The 17,956-nt window shown below is 36.2% G+C and overlaps 1 protein-coding gene across 8 annotated transcripts in view; it reads right to left on the reverse strand.

Annotated features, from left to right (window-relative positions):
- Positions 1–17,956, reverse strand: part of ZNF148 (zinc finger protein 148) — a 142,841-nt gene that overhangs the window by 8,200 nt on the left and 116,685 nt on the right. The window lies entirely within an intron of this gene.

Here is a 17,956-nt window from a genome sequence, read left to right on the forward strand (position 1 = left end):
AGAAGCTAGACATAAAAAGAACAAATACTGAGTGATTCCATCTATAAGAAATACCTAGAATAGGCAAATTCACATGGATAGAAAGTAGAATAAAGGTTACCAGGGATTGGAAGAGAGAGGAAAGGAGGGTTATTGCTTAATGGCTACAAGTTTTTGTTTGTGTATAATTTTGTTACACAATGTCATAAATATACTTCATGCCACTACATTGCATAGTTAAAAATTATTAAAATGGTAAATTTAGTTACAGTTTTTTTTTCTTATAAGGTGAAAAGACAACCCAGGAATGGGATAAAATATTTTCAAATCATGTTTCTGAAAAGGGATGTCTATCTAGTGTATTAAAAAAGCAACCCAAAAACCACTTATAACTCAACAGTAAAAAGACAAATTATCTAATTTAATAACAAGCAATGGATCTAAACAGACATTTCTCCAAAGAAAATACACAAATAACCAATAAGTACATAAAAAATGCTCAACATTCTTACTTATTATGAGTGTTGAGTGAAGTCACTCAGTTGTGTCCAACTCTTTGTGACCCTATGGTCTGTAGCCTACCAGGCGCCTCCATCCATGGGATTCTGCAGGCAAGAGTACTGGAGTGGGTTGCCATTTCCTTCTCCAGGGTATCCTCCCGACCCAGGTCTCCCGCGTTGTAGGCAGACGCTTTACCGTCTGAGCCACCAGGGAAGTCCCTTCCTTACTTATTAGGGAAATGCAAATCAATATCACAATGAGATACCACTTCATACCCAACAGGACAATTACAGTAGAAAGGACAATAATAACAAGTGTTAGCACGGATGCAGAGAAATTGGAATTCTCATGCTTGGGTGGTAGGATTGTAAAGTGGTGCAGCATCTTTGGAAAACAATTTTGCAGATCCTTAACAGTTACCATACCATATAACTCAGCAATTCCACTCCAAAGCATACACCCAAGAGTACTAAAACATTATTTCCACACAAAAACAAATAAGTAAAAACAACCCAAATGTCCCTTAATAGAATAAATGAACAAAACATGGTATATTCATACATGGAACATCATTTAGCTATATAAAGGAATAGAAGTACATGTCGCAACATGAATGAACTTTTAAAACAGTATGCTAAGTGAAAGGAGTTAGGCAAACAAACCACCTACTGTGTGATTCCATTCATATGAAATGTCCGTAACAGGGAAATCCATAGAAACAGAAAGTAGATTAAAGATTGCCTAGTGCTGGGAGGTATGGGTACAGGATTTTAGAATGGTGAAGGTTATTCTAACTTAGAATAGACTGTTAAGAGTCCTGTGACAGTTGTACAACTCTGTCAATATACTATAAACTACTGAACTGCACACTTTAAAGGGATGGGGTTTTTGACACTGTGAATTATATTTCAATAAAGTTGCAAATTTATATACTGCAAGTTAACACAACTGACATCATACAAAGTGAGTAAGATTATTTCTTCCCGCAAGGCGCAAACAATTGAATTCAAAATAAATTAACTGGAGAAAAATCATGCTTGAATTATTAACTATGTATTAGTACATGTTGGGTAGGAAATGGCAACCCCAGTAGGCTACAGTCCATGTGGCTACAAATAGTCGGACATGACTGAATGAGTCACACACACACACACACACACACACACACACACACTAGTACATGATCAAGAATTAAAAGCTCATTTAACTAGAAGCAACATTAACAAACCTAAACAAAAAGGTACTAGAAACATTAATACCTTAAAAGAAATTTGTACAAATGTTCCCTTGTTGCTTAAAAAAAAACAAAAATCAAAATAAAACTAAAAAAACAAACAACTTTCATGGCCCCTTAAACAGAACAATTACAATGGCCAAGTCAGCCAGAATTAATGTAGACACAAATTTATCTTCCATAGTCATTTACTTTTTGAGTACTCACTTTTGATATACTTATTTCTAATCCTTTGTCTGTTTTCTCCTTTAATATTTTCCTTTTTCACTATATCATCTTTCTTCACATCTTTTTCTCCCATTCCCCCCTCCCTTCTTCTCTCACTTTTTAACTAGCTATTCCAGAAATAAGACTTTTTAAAATTTAAGTTTTGTCATTTAAGGATCCTTCTTTGTTTATGGATTAGATCACATACTTAAATGGTTCAAAAAAAAAACCACACAAAAACACAAAACAATACAGACAAGTATATGGGAAAAAGTTTTCTTCCTATCTTTGCCCCTCCATTGGTACCCACATTTACTTGTTGGGGCTCTGTTTCCTTCCAGTTTCTTGACCCAAGCATAAAGAAAAATAAGTACATATTCTTTTTATAATTTTTCTCTTTTTCCTATGTGACTATAGCATATTTTATTGTGTTTAGAGATCTTGTCAGTAGAAAAAGAATTAGCTCATTTGTTCTGACAACTGATATATCTTTCACTGATGGACACACATTTAACCAGTCCCTATTATTTCCAAATATTTCCTATTATAAATGATATTGTAATAGATATCCTGTCAATATATTAATTCATACATTTACAGGTACATTTGTAGGGTAAATTCTCAGAAACAGAATTCCTGATCAAATAATAAAAATATTTGTGATTGTGAAATACACTGACAAGTTGGTCTCCATGGAGATATTAATGTATATTTCACCACCCATGTATGAGTGACTGTTTCCCTATAACCCTGCCATAAACTACTATGTTGTTAAACATCTTGATGACTTCAAATACATGAAAAAACAGTATTTCAGTATGAGGTTGACCATCTTATATGTCATTTTTCTATGAACTGTCTATATCTATCTTTCACCTTTTATTTTTTTAAACTAGGTTGCTGATCTTTCTTGTGATGATTTATAAGAGCTTTATTAAAGAGACTGGTCTTTTGATTGTATGAGTTCTACAACTATTTTCCATGGGTTTTTTTTGGTGCGTGATTCTTTGTGACCCTACGGACTGAGGCCACCAGGCTCCTCTGTCCATGGGACTCTCCAGGAAAGAATATACTGAAGTGGGTTGCCACGCCCTCCTCCAGAGGATCTTCCCCACCTAGGGATTGAACCCGCATCTCTCATGTCCCCCAAAATGGCAGGTAGGTTCTTTACCATTAGTGCCATCTTTACATAGATGAATTATCAAACATTTATTTTATGGATATTAAATTTTGAGTACTTTCAGAATTTTCCCGTTCCAATCTGTCCACATTTTTAATGACACATAGGTAGTTTCATCTTTTACATTAAATCTGATACATTTGGAGCTCATCCTGAGGTAGAATGTGATGGATAAAAGTCTGTCTTTCCAGATGGCTATCCTGGTTTTCCCACATAATTTACTGCAAGGTTCAGCTTTACTTGATCACTTTTTTATCATAATCATATACTAGTAAGTTCTACGGGTCTATTTCCAGACTTTATATTCTATTCTATCAGACTATTAATAAGCCAGAACCAACATATTTTAGTTTTTAAGACTTTATATACTTTATCATTTGGTAGGACTAATCACTCTACGTGCTTCAGTCCATGGGGTTGCAGAGTCGGACATGACTTAGTGAACAACAATCCCCCTCATTGTTCTTCTTTTATTTTTGTCTGGTTTGTCGTATTTGTCCACTTTTCAAAACACTTCTGAATTAGCTGGTCTAATATCTGGGGTGAGAGGAAGGGACAGTTGCCTGAAATATTTAGGTTAACTTATGGAAAACTGATACACTTTATGAGCTTTACGAAGATGCCTCTTCTAACTGAAAAAAAGAAAGGGAAAGGGGATAAAGTTTTGTTCTGTGTCCTCAACAGAGTTTTAATAATTTCCCAATATGGAACTTTCCACATTTCTTATTGTGATATTATAAAGGGTTATTTTCTTCCATTATATCTTCTACTGTGTGTGTTATTTACATACAAAGTATATGGTTTTTGGCAGTTTTAGTGAATTTGCTGGTGTGCAGTCATTTTCGGTTGACTCTCATGGGTTTTCCAAGTTTACAATAATATTGTTTGCAGACAGTTATTTTTAAACTATAATATTTTTCTCTTGCTACTTCTGCTGGCTACTATTCTCAAATATTATGTTAAAAATAATGGTAATAATGTGCTCTGTATCTTCTTCCCAACTTTGGTACTTTCATATATCTCTTAAATAGAAATGAAAATAAAATGACTGGTAAATATTTCCTTAAGAAACATGAAAACACTTAAGTTAAATTTCTTTCCAGAGCCTCTCTACTGGAAAAGGAAGACAATCTATACAACACTTGAGTGACTTTAAGGTGAACAGGAAAGGTTTGTTTACATGAAAAATACTAAGAATTTTGTAAATACTGTTTGCAATTCAGGAAAGCAATAACATGGTGAAGAAGAAACAATCTCAAGCTGTTCTACTAATGATACTTTTCCAATACCCAAGGAGCCTGGAGTTTCATTTTTACCAGTTATCAATGAGACAACGTTGCAGTGTTTCCTTTTTTCCCACTGCAGTGTTTTTTCCTGGTAACTTGACACTGAGTTGTTTAAGGGCAAGAATTCTTACTTAAAATGTGTGTAAATATTAGGGAAAATTATATACAAGAAACTGATAAGGACATAAGTTTTATGAACAAAATACCTCACAATGACAATATATTAATCTGACTTTTGGTAGTTTCAACCAATCTGCTTTTTCCTCTTCAATCATTCTAATCTGGCTTCTGTACTTACTTTATCAAAATGGTTGTCGTAGATCACCTTCAGGTTAAATACAACCAAATCTTTTCAGTTATCATAGCAGACCTCTCAGCAGGATTCGATTCAGGTGATCCCTTTCTTTTTTCTTGATTTCTGTGACATTCATGCTCTTTCAACCTCTCTAACGGCTCCTTCTCAATCAAGGCTCTTTGCAGTTCACTCTCCTCCCTCCAACTATGAAATATTTTAGTTCTTTATGGCTTCCTTCTAAACTACCTGCTTTTCTCCTTCTATATACTTATCTTTGGCAAGAAGGGAAACTCATCTATTTCCACGGCTTTAATTACTCTCAACTCTGAGCTCCAGATCATGCATCCAAACTGCCTACACTTCCATGACACTCAGGGATCTCAAATGTATCGTATGTATCTCAAATGTATCACTAATGATCTTCAACCCACAGCTTAGTTCTTATCCAGACTCCCTCTTTGTATGAATTCTTACTCAAAATACGGATAAATATTAGGGAATTTCATCCACCTAGTTTTGCAAACCCAGAGGAGGCGATGGCACCCCACTCCAGTACACCTGCCTGGAAAATCCCATGGACAGAGAAGCCTAGTTGGCTGCAGTCCATGGGGTCACTAAGAGTTGGATACGACTGAGTGATTTCACTTTCACTTTTCACTTTCATGCACTGGAGAAGGAAATGGCAATCCACTCCAGTGTTCTTGCCTGGAGAATCCCAGGGACAGGGGAGCCTGGTGGGCTTCCGTCTATGGGGTCACACAGAGTCGGACACGACTGAAGTGACTTAGCAGCAGTAGCAGTTTACACAACTTTTCTCTTCAACCCCTCCGTATTCAACTGGTTAACACATTACTGACCTACTGATTCTACCTACTAAGTACCTGTCAAATCTGCCCAGTTCTTTCCGTTACTTTCCACTGTCATCCCAAGTCCAAGATACTCTCATCTTCTGGCCTGGACTGCTATCTAATATCCTCCTAACAACAGTCTCTTTGTGATTCACTCTTGTCTCTTTCCAATTCCACACCACAGCTAGATTTTATTAACATTAAGTACATGTGATCATGTATAAAGCCTACAGTTCCTAGGATCAATACACACACAAACACGCAGCACTCCATTCATTACCATCTGGTCCCTGTATCTTTCTCTGATCTTTCTTTACAATACTCCTCTTCACCTTCTGAGCTCTAACCAAAACCTTCTTTCAATTCCTAGTACTGTCATGCTTTTTCTTCTCCCAGGATCATTTTCTCTTATAACTCCTCCTGCAAACCAATTCATCATCATGATAGTCAATCTAAAGTGCTTTACACTCAAAAAATAGTACCTACTATTCTTAGTAATCAGAATGAAAATGGCAATCATTTTAATAATGAAGTCTTCATAAAATCTAGGTCAAAATACTTAAATTATTTAGATATTATGACATCAAATATAATAATATAAAATACTATAATATTTAGGTATTATGATATCTATGACTAAGTTCACATGGCCTAGTAATACATACTTGGTAACACAAGGGATTTTCTATCTTTAATAAGTCATAAAAGCAGAGAAAATAAAATTTACAAGTATAGCACATATTATACTAATCAAAAAAGATTATTCATTACTATGAGAACCACTATAAGTACTTAAGATTATAGATTCTAGAACCAGACTAGCTGGGTTTTAGTGCTATCTCAGGATTTCTTAACTGTGAGACATTGATCATGTTATTTAAATTCTTCTTAATATTCTCATCTGTAAAGTGAAAACATTAAAAAAATACATATTGGAGCCAAATGTTAAATGAGATAACCTGTGTGAGTAACTAGTCTTTGCTTAAGAAAAATCTAGCAAATTTTAATAGCTCAATAAACATGAGCTATTAAACATATAACTTAAGAGGCTGATGTAAATGATTATCACTATATTAACACATTGATTACAGTTAAAATCCAGTGACTAGGCTACATATCCCAAATCAAAGTATCCTTAAGCTAGACAGACAATTCAGGAAAACAGGAAACAAGGAGGATTACTGAAATAATTATATAGAAACATAATCACACTCCCAGTAACTTGCTTTAAACTTCAGAGCATTTAAGAAATAAGAAGGTCACTTACTGCACAATTAAATTCATCTAACATTCTCAAAATGGCATACAACTATAAAGATGGAAAACACATTAGTGTTTGTCAGGAGTTAATTATGGAGGAGAGGGAGCGAAAGAAGTCGTGTGGCTGTAAACAGACAGTACAAGGAAACTTTCTATAATAAGATGAAGGTACCAGTAAAATTTAAAAACAAATAAACACACAAACAAACAAACAGAAGTAAGAATATCCTTGGCATATAGGAGGTCAGAAAGTTCATTTATCAGTCTAAGAAGAACCCATATACTATGCAGGAAACTATATATACATACATACATATATATGTGTGTGTGTGTGTGTGTGTGTGTATGTATATGTACATATGTATGTATTTATTTTCTTGGTTATGCTGCATGGCATACATGGGATCTGAGTTCCCCAACTAGGGACCAAACCCATGACCCCTGCATTAGAAGCATGGAGTCAACCACTGGACTGCCAGGGAAGTCCCAGGAACTATAATTGATAGGAAATCATCTGAGACTAAAACCACAACCAATGAAGTACAAATTATGTTATTAAATAAAAACTGTGAAATTGCCACAGTAAAATGAAGCAATGTCAGTTAAACTGGTAAAAACCCAAAAGGGCTTAAGTTAACTAGTAACAGTAGTAATTTTTGTGGGCAGCAAATTTTTTAAACCCACTTTTCAGGAAATACAGAACAATTTCAATGCCTGCCTTTTCAACTTTAGAAAGAAACTCTGGCAATGTTTGCCCTTTTTAAAATAACACACTGGGGTCACCATCTCCCCCCACAAAAGAAAACAATGAAAGAATTGTTTCATTTTTTTCTGGGCTTCTTTTCTTTGGTAAAGCAATGAAATTATACATTTACAGTGAAATTTTTTTAATGCTCTAGTTTTCTTAGAATTAAATAGCAAATGACAGGTGGGAAACTATGTTTTAGGCTACCATAGATTAGATTTTAGATTCCTTTTTTGTGACAAACAACACTAAAATAAAATTTAAAAAAAAATTATAAATTACCTCTATCTAGTAAGAGCAACATCCCTGATGCACTATACAAATTTTTAAAAATTTGAAAGTTGGTCTAGGAACTATTTGAAGAAAACAAAATCAAAACAACAAACACTGTCCTAATTCTGAAAATAAGTGAACATCATTTAAATATGGCAATTTCCACAGTTCATTTTCTGTCAGCCAATATACAACTTGTACTAATATATAAGCATATTAACACTAAGTAACTGATGTTTCAATGACAGCACCTAGAAAAACTTAAAGTAATATTAATTAACGATAAAGAAAAGGAAAGATATAAGCATCTGAATGCAGAGTTCCGAAGAATAGCAAAGAGAGATAAGAAAGTCTTCCTCAGTGATCAATGCAGGAAAATAGAGGATGACAAGAGAATGGGAAAGACTAGAGATCTCTTCATGAAAATTAGAGATACCAAGGGAACATTTCATGCAAAGATGGGCTCAATAAACGACAGAAATGGTATGGACCTAACAGAAGCAGAAGATATTAAGAAGAGGTGGCAAGAATACACAGAACTGTACAAAAAAGAGCTTCACGACCCAGATAATCATGATGGTGTGCTCACTCACCTAGAGCCAGACATCCTGGAATGGGAAGTCAAGTGGGCCTTAGGAAGCATCACTGCCAACAAAGCTAGTGGAGGTGATGGAATTCCAGTTGAGTTATTTCAAATCCTGAAAGATGATGCTGTGAAAGTGCTCCACTCAATATGCCAGCAAATTTGGAAAACTCAGCAGTGGCCACAGGACTGGAAAAGGTCAGTTTTCATTCCAATCCCAAAGAAAGGCAATGCCAAAGAATGCTCAAACTACCACACAATTGCACTCATTTCACACGCTAGTAAAGTAATGCTCAAAATTCTCTAAGCCAGGCTTCAGCAATATGTGAACCGTGAACTTCCTAATGTTCAAGCTGGTTTTAGAAAAGGCAGAGGGACAGAGATCAAATTGCCAATATCCGCTGGATCATGGAAAAAGCAAGAGAATTCCAGAAAAACATCTATTTCTGCTTTATTGACTATGCCAAAGCCTTTGACTGTGTGGATCACAATACACTGTGGAAAATTCTGAAAGAGATGGGAATACCAGACTACCTGATCTGCCTCTTGAGAAACCTGAATACACGTCAGGAAGCAACAGTTAGAACTGGACATGGAGCAACAGACTGGTTCCAAATAGGAAAAGGAATACGTCAAGGCTGTATATTGTTACACTGCTTATTTAACTTCTATGCAGAGTACATCATGAGAAACGCTGGGCTGAAAGAAGCAAAAGCTGGAATCAAGATTGCCGGGAGAAATATCAATAACCTCAGATATGCAGATGACACCACCCTTACGGCAGAAAGTGAAGAGGAACTAAAAAGCCTCTTGATGAAAGTGAAAGAGGAGAGGGAAACAGTTGGCTTAAAGCTCAACATTCATAAAACTTAAGATCATGGCATCTGGTCCCATCACTTCATGGGAAATAGATGGAGAAACAGTGGAAACAGTGTCAGACTTTATTTTTCTGGGCTTGAAAATCACTCCAGATAGTGATTACAGCCATGAATTAAAAGATGCTTACTCCTTGGAAGGAAAGTTATGACCAACCTAGATAGCATATTCAAAAGCAGAGACATTACTTTGCCAACAAAGGTCTGTCTAGTAAAGGCTATCATTTTTCCAGTGGTCACGTATGGATGTGAGAGTTGGACTGTGAAGAGAGCTGAGCACCAAGGAATTGATGCTTTTGAAGTGTGGTGTTGGAGAAGACTCTTGAGAGTCCCTTGCCCTGCAAGGAGATCCAACCAGTCCATTCTAAAGGAGATCAGACCTGGGTGTTCATTGGAAGGACTGATGCTGAAGCTGAAACTCCAATACTTTGGCCACCTCACGCGAAGAGTTGACTGACTTATTGGAAAAGACCCTGATGCTGGGAGGGATTGGGGGCAGGAGGAGAAGGAGATGACAGAGGATGAGTGGCTGGATGGCATCACTGACTCGATGGACATGAGTTTGGGTAAACTCCGGGAGTTGGTGATGGACAGGGAGGCCTGGTATGCTGTGATTCATGGGGTCGCAAAGAGTCGGACACGACTGAGCGACTGAGCTGAACTGAACTGATCTGAACCATCCAAATGTGGCATATATTGTGTTCTTCAGTCGCTCAGTCGTGTCCAACTCTTTGCGACTGCATGGACTGCAGCAGGCCAGGCTTCCCTGTCTTTCATCATCTTCGAGAGCTTGTATATGTAACATATGTAACTACTTTTTATTTATTTAAAAAACTAATTTAGACTATCACACAAGTCTGTCTTCCACAGATGTGGTTAAAATTTTTTTAAATTAGTAAAATGGCGGGATATATATCTTCAATAAAAAGAAATTTAAGTTAGAGTCTCAAAATGTAAAACAGATTTAAAATAGCAGTGAGCTAACATTATCCTACTTACATTTTAAATTAGTCCATCTATTTTTGAACTTAATATAAATCCCTAATTTCTAGCTACTTCTTCAAAAAAGTGTTCTAGAAAAAAAGTTCAACAGTTAAGACTACATTAAGAACAATAGGGGGTTATCAAATCAATAGACTCTATCAGTTCAGTTCAGTCACTCAGTTGTGTCCAACTCTTTGTGACCCCACAAACCGTAGCACGCCAGGACTCCCTGTCCATCACCAACTCCTGGAGTCCACCCAAACCCATGTCCATTGAGTCGGTGATGCCATCCAGCCATCTCATCCTTTGTCGTCTCCTTCTCTTCCTGCCCTCAATCTTTCCCAGCATCAGGGTCTTATTTCAAATGAGTCAGCTCTTCACATCAGGCGGCCAAAATATTGGAGTTTCAGCTTCAACATCAGTCCTACCAATGAACACCCAGGACTGATCTCCTTTAGGATGGACTGGTTGGATCTCCTGGCAGTCCAAGGGACTCTCAAGAGTCTTCTCCAACACCACAGTTCAAAAGCATCAATTCCTTGGCGCTTGGCTTTCTTTATAGTCCAACCCTCACGTCCATACATGACCACTGGAAAAACCATAGCCTTGACTACACGGATCTTTGTTGACAAAGTAATGTCTCTGCTTTTTAATATGCCGTCTAGGTTGGTCATAACTTTGAAGGAGCAAGAAATCTATTATAATTTCATGGCTGCAGTCACCATCTGCAGTGATTGTGGAGTCCAGAAAAATAAAGTCTGACACTGTTTCCCAATCTATTTGCCATGAAGTGATGGGACCCAATGCCATGATCTTAGTTTTCTGAATGCTGAGCTTTAAGCCAACTGTTTCACTCTCTTCCTTCACTTTCATCAAGAGGCTTTTTAGTTCCTCTTTGCTTTCTGTCATAAGGGTGGTGTCATCTGCATATCTGGGGTTATTGATATTTTCCCGGCAATCTTGATTCCAGCTTGTGTTTCTTCCAGCCCAGCATTTCTCATGATGTAGTCTGCATAGAAGTTAAATTAGCAAGGTGACAATATATATCCTTGACGTACTCCTTTTCCTATTTGGAACTGGTCTGTTGCTCCATGTCCAGTTCTAACTGTTGCTTCCTAACCTGCACACAGGTTTCTCAAGAGGCAGGTCAGGTGGTCTGGTATTCCCATCTCTTTCAGAATTTTCCACAGTTTATTGTGATCCACATAGTCAAAGGCTTTAACATAGTCAATAAAGCAGAAATAGAAGTTTTTCTGGAACTGTCTTTTTGGACGATTCAGCGGATATTGGCAATTTGATCTCTGGTTCCTCTGCCTTTTCTAAAACCAGCTTGAACATCAGGAAGTTCACGGTTCACTTATTGCTGAAGCCTGGCTTGGAGAATTTTGAGCATTACTTTACTAGCATGTGAGATGAGTGCAATTGTGTGGTAGTTTGAGCATTCTTTGGCATTGCCTTTCTTGGGAGTGGGATGAAAACTGACCTTTTCCAGTCCTGTGGCCACTGCTGAGTTTTCCAAATTTGCTGGCATATTGAGTGGAGCACATTCACAGCATCATCTTTCAGGATTTGAAACAGCCTAACTAGGATTCCATCACCCCCACTAGCTTTGTTCATAGTGATGCTTCTTAAGGCCCAATTGACCTCACATTCCAGGATGTATGGCTTTAGATGAGTGATCACACCATCGTGATTATCTGGGTCATGAAGATCTTTTTGTACAATTCTTCGGTACACCTCTTCTTGCCACCTTTTCTTAATATCTTCTGCTTCTTTTAGGTCCATACCATTTCTGTCCTTTATCGAGCCCATCTTTGCATGCAATGTCTGACAGAATGTGGTACACTGGAGAAAGGAATGGCAAACCACTTAAGTATTCTTGCCTTGAGAACCCCATGAACAGTATGAAAAGGCAAAAAGATAGGACACTGAAAGATGAACTCCCCAGGTTGGTAGGTGCCCAATATGCTACTGGAGATCAGTGGAGAAATAACTCCAGAAAGAATGAAGGGATGGAGCGAAAGCAAAAACAACACCCAGTTGTGGATGGGACTGGTTTAAACAAGGTTCAATGCTGTAAAGAGCAATACTGCATAGGAACCTGGAATGTCAGGTCCATGAATCAAGGCAAATTGGACGTGGTCAAACAGGAGATGACAAGAGTGAAAGTCAACAACATTCTAGGAATCACCAAACTAAGATGGACTGGAATGGGTGAATTTAACTCAGATGACCATTATATCTACTACTGTGGGCAGGAATCCCTTAGAAGAAATGGAGTAGCCATCATAGTCAACAAAGAGTCTGAAATGCAGTACCCGGATGTAATCTCAAAAACGACAGAATGATCTCTGTTCGTTTCCAAGGCAAACCACTCAATATCACAGTAATCCAAGTCTATGCCCCAACCAGTAACGGTGAAGATGCTAAAGTTGAACAGTTCTATGAAGACCTACAAGACCTTCTAGAACTAACACCCTAAAAAGATGTCCTTTTCATTATAGGGGACTGGAATGCAAAAGTAGGATGTCAAGAAATACCTGGAGTAACAGGCAAATTTGGCCTGGAGTACAGAATGAAGCAGGGCAAAGGCTAATAGAGTTCTGCCAAGAGAACACACTGGTCATAGCAAACACCCTCTTCCTACAACACAAAAGAAGACTCTACACATGGACATCACCAGATGGTCAACACCAAAATCAGATTGATTATATTCTTTGCAGCCAAAAATGGAGAAGCTCTATACAGTCAACAAAAACAAGACAGGGAGCTGACTGTGGCTCAGATCATGAACTTATTGCCAAATTAAGAATGAAATTGAAGAAAGTGGAGAAAACCACTAGACCATTCAGGTATGACTTAAATCCCTTATGACTATACAGTGGAAGTGAGAAATAGATTTAAAGGACTAGATCTGACAGAATGCCTGATGAACTATGGACAGACATTCATGACATTGTACAGGAGACAGGAATCAAGACTATCCCCAAGAAAAAGAAATGCAAAAAAGCAAAATGGCTGTCTGAGGAGGCCTTACAAATAGCTGTGAAAAGAAGGAAGTGAAAAGCAAAGGAGAAAAGGAAAGATATGCCCATTTGAATGCAGAGTTCCAAAGAATAGCAAGAAGAGATAAGAAAGTCTTCCTCAATGATCAATGCAAAGAAATAAAGGAAAACAATACAATGGGAAAGACTAGAGATCTCTTCCAGAAAATTAAGAGATACAAAGGGAACATTTCATGCAAAGATGGCCTCAATTAAGGAAAGAAATGGTAGTGACCTAACAGAAGCAGAAGATATTAAGAAGAGGTGGCAAGAATACACAGAATAGACTCTATACTGAATCCCTTATACCCCATCCAGTAAAAGAAAGAAACTCATCATCAGTTTATTTTCTTTCTTATCTGTGGCACTGTCTTCATATAAGACTGCACTAATACATATTAGCTTTCATTCTTGCTTTGTTTTTTTTAATTAACTAGTATATCAAAGAGTGAAGGACCATTCTCTCAACAAATAGTCTGTTCATCAATAAAATCCTTCTCATCAGAGCTAATCAAGATCCTTTAACTGTCTACCCACGCTTAACACTGTCTCTATTGTTCTGCCACAATACTGTGATTTGCTTTTTTATATTAACTGCAACCTACACTTTTAGTTCACATACAAAAGTATTTGATAAGTACAGTGTATTAATAGATGCTTTAATTTGAACAAGGAACACAACAGAACTTCCACGCAAAGGATCCAGGTAGTCTGACTCAATCAGTGACAATTTCAATAGCTACCTTTTCTGAATTCAGTTGTCAGTTAAATAGCTAAAGAGAAGGAATAAGGACTACAGGTTCCAGGGACATGGTATGAAGTGGTCTGCTCCAAGCACTCTATTTTTTAAAGTGTCACCTTGCAGGTGAAATTGCATTCCAACCTAGAATATGTGTCTTATTTATGTCATTATTTTAAAATGTTATAGAGTACCTACTATATGCCAAACACATGCTGGGCACTCTTACATTTAAATCAACTCTGTTCTTGTCAAGTAAATTATCCTCATTTGGCAAGGCTAGGAAACTTCTGCCCAAAGTCAGGGTAATAATGAACCCTGGTGGCTCAATTTTAGCATCAAATTCATGTACCTCGTTACAGCAATCCCAAACTGTGGATCAATAAATACATCAGGTAGTAATCCGGGCTTTCATCAATTCATTTAGCAAGTACTAAGTGTCTGTCGGGAAATGTCCATGAAAATGATAGTAGTGTATCAGTTGAAACCTGTCTGCTTCCTTTTTTACATTATTTGATTATTTGATGAGTTTTCACAAAATAATACAACTCTGAAAACATTACTACAATAAGCATCATGAATTTACCTAAAACCACAGTTTCCTGTTGTTATGCATAATCCCTTCCTCCTGCCCCTTGTCATTTCCTTCCCCATTCTCCAGGCAAACAATTATCTGCTCTGTCCCTATAGTTTATCTTAATTTTAAAAGGAGAGAAGACACTAAAGAGCCCTCATGTACTCATCACTCAGTTTAAATAATTATCAGCACTAGGCAAATTTTGTTTCAACTAATTCTCTTTCCTCCCTTCTTACTATCAAGTGAACTTTTTATTGGAATATAATAACAGTGATACAGAAAAGCAAAGAAATCATAATCATAGTTCATTGAATTTTCACAAAACCTACTAATGCCTGTAACAAGCATCCATAATAAAGAAATACAACATTATCAGCATCTCCTAAGTACCTCATGAAACCTCACTTGGCCATTAACCTCTCAAAAATAACCACTATCCAACTTTCAACATCAATATTAGTTCTGCCTTAACTGCCTATTACGGAAATTTTAAAGCATATTTAAAAAATATACAGAAGATACTCTCACCATATTTTAAAAACAAATTTCTTGAAATGCAATATAACCTACACAAAAGTACACCAAGTAAAGATGCAGATTGATGAATTTTCTCAGAGTGAACACACCTGCGTAACAGGCACCCAAACAACAAATAGAACTTAAAAGAGTTACAGGCACTGAAGAGGCACTCCTACTCCTTCTCCATTAGTAATTACTATGTTGATTTCTAACAGATAACACATTTTGCCTTGTTTATGAACTTCACACAAAGGGAGTCATATAGCACGTATTCTTTTGTGTCTGGCTTCTTTCAGTCAATGTTATGGTTTTAAGATTTATCTATTATGCTATGTCTAGCATTCTCTCATACGAATGTACTACAATTTATTTATTTAACTCTTGATGGAAATCTGGGTTGTTCCCAGTTTAGGGCTATTCATAACAATGCTGGCTTAACATTCTGTTACATGTCTCTTGATGCATATATATATATATATATACACACACTATATAGGCGTTAAACTACAAGTGAAAATGACATATCAAGAGTTGTGCACATGCAGCCTTGGTAGACACTGTTTACTAAAAATGGACGTGCCAAGTTACACACCCACCAGCATAATATTCGCACTCCAATTGTATAAAGCTCCACAACCTTTAAAGTACAGTCATCCCTTAGTATCCAGTAACCAAGTAGTCCCTTGGACCCAGGAATCCCCATGGATACCAAAATCCCCCAGAAGCCAAATCTCAATCAACAGCAGATCATGTGGTATTTCTGATCTCTGGTTGGCTGTATCCATGGATGCAGAACTGCAGATACAGAGGGTCTACTGTACTTTATACCACCTGTATTTTTTCATTTTAACCATTCTGAAGTATATGCAAGTGGTATCAAATTGTAATCTTAAGTAATTTTGCTGGTGGCTAATGAAACTGAGTACCCTTTCATATGTTCCTTGATGACTTAGGTATCCTTTTTTGGTGTATAAAGTATCTTTTCAAGCACTCTGCACTCTTTTCTACTAGTTTGTGTTTTTCTTAATAGATCAGTAAGAATTCTACACATAAGTTATCAGACTTATTTTCACTTACTTAATGCTGTCTATAAGGAACAAAAGGTCTTAATAAACCCATTTTTTAATTTTCTATTATGACTAACACTATCTATATCCCAGTTAAGAAAGATTATATCCCACAAGTCTTTTTTTCATTTTTTTCTATGATATTTTCTGCTGATGTTTTCCATTTCACTAACCTCTTTTACTGCCTCTATTATTCCATTAAACCTATGTGCTATGTTCTCTGTATCAATTACTCTATTTTTCAGTTCTAGAATTTTCATTTGCTTCTTTTTCACAGTTTACAATTCTTTAGTAAAATTCTCTTTTTCTCTATTTCCTATGCCTTTTCTATTATTTTTAAAACATATTAGTCACAGTTTAAATTTTAAAGCCCTTCTATGATACTTTTAAATCTGAGTCACCTTAGAGATGTTTTTCATTATCTTTTTTTCCTCTTGCCTTTCTATGATTCCATCCTAACACTTGGCATGCACTGTAATTTCCGACTGAATGCAAAACACTGTATGTAAAAAGTTGTGCAAACTCTGGATGATTTCTTCTTTTAAAGAGGGTTCACCCTCTTTCTGAACACATACTGGGGAGGATGATAACCTGAATCCCCAAATGGATTAAGCCAACCTGAGCCTGGGTTTTTTATATCAAACAAAGAATTATTTTTATAGCTAAAATTCAATACTTAGTGCAACAACTATATACTTTCACAATATAAGTTCTAAATTTTCATATAACCCATTCTCTCTGATATTATCAGGTCTATGAAGTTCACTATGTGCTTTTAGATTATGCATTATGAATGAGGGTCATTGCTAATTGAGAATGCATCATTAACTTAACATATAATGTGGTAATAGCATCTTAACTGTTGCAAGCAGAGCACAAATCTGACAAATTACATCCTATATAATTAAATATAAGTCACATACTAAAAATATTTTCTAAACAGGTAATTTATCTTCCATATAAATTATCTTCCATATCTTCCACTTAAATTATGTTGGTGCTTCAGGTTGGGTACTAACAATGATTTATGTGAAATAGTTTAAGCAATTTTTTTTAGATAACAGATGTTAGGTATGAATAGTTTATTATCTACTAAATGTAAAAATATTCACACTGTTCTTTGAAATATATACTATTAATAAAACTTATGCTCAATACTTAAGGCAGAAAAATAAAGTCTAATATTTTGGGCAAATTTTTGTTTTTGGATTTCTGCATATTTCAGAAAATACTTACATTAATGTAAACTCATTACCATTTCATTCTTTATTTTACAAAAGTTTGAAATAAGCTAATATTGAACATAAAAATACAATACTCAACGTGTTTGATCCTTAGGGAAATGCAAATTAAAACCATAATGAGATACTAGTACACACCTATTACAATGTCTAAAATAAAGAAATCTGACAATGTTAAGGGAAGTCAATGACACAGATCTACTGGAACTCTAAGTCACTATGGGAATGCAAAATGGTACAATCACTTTGCAAAACAGTTCAGTGGTTTCTTATAAAATTAAACATTCACATACCATACCACCCAGCAAGTCCACTCTTAAGTTTCCCAAGCAACATAAAAATATGTTTGCAAAAACAGCTGTTCATGAATTTTTATAACAAATGTTTATGGAAACTTTATTCATAATCACCAAAAACTGGTAAAAACCCAAATATATCTCAACCGGGGGATGGATGAACTAACTGTGATACATATCCATACAACAGAATACTGATCAACAATAAAAAAAATTACTCATG

Source organism: Bos mutus, chromosome 1 (genome assembly GCF_027580195.1).
Source record: "Bos mutus isolate GX-2022 chromosome 1, NWIPB_WYAK_1.1, whole genome shotgun sequence".
Taxonomy (NCBI): Eukaryota; Metazoa; Chordata; class Mammalia; order Artiodactyla; family Bovidae; genus Bos; species Bos mutus.